Source organism: Pteropus alecto, unplaced genomic scaffold (assembly GCF_000325575.1).
Source record: "Pteropus alecto unplaced genomic scaffold, ASM32557v1 scaffold39, whole genome shotgun sequence".
NCBI lineage: Eukaryota > Metazoa > Chordata > Mammalia > Chiroptera > Pteropodidae > Pteropus > Pteropus alecto.
The window spans coordinates 2,842,897-2,843,351 of NW_006443568.1; positions in this window are offsets into that span (position 1 = coordinate 2,842,897).

The following is a 455-nucleotide window of genomic DNA, read 5'->3' on the forward strand; positions in this document are numbered from 1 at the left end:
ACGTGTCCCTTCAAAAGGTGATCAAATTATTCTTTTTTCTTCCATTGTTTTGATATCTTTAGTCTTTACGCTTATAAATTTAACTCACTCGTATTTTATTTTTGTGAAACATGTAAAAAGGGCTCTGGTCAAATTTATTTTCTCCAGTTTGGCTTGTAAGGAATGAGTTTCTGCAGATATTTTACCAAGCAAACAGCCATGTAGGGACACACGCCTTTTTGGCATTTATATGTGCTCGGGACTTTAGATATAGTACATGATTTCATCCTCAAGCAAGTTTTTAACTCTCAGTTTATAATTATCGAAATTTGGCGTTACATAACGTGAACGCTCAAAAGTGCCTGCACTGCTACAGACCAGACACGCCAAGAAACGAACAGGGAGCTTAATACAACAAACGCACATCCGCTTTGCAACCTCTCGCGACAGTTGTACGTCATCTGAGAGCGCCAGTG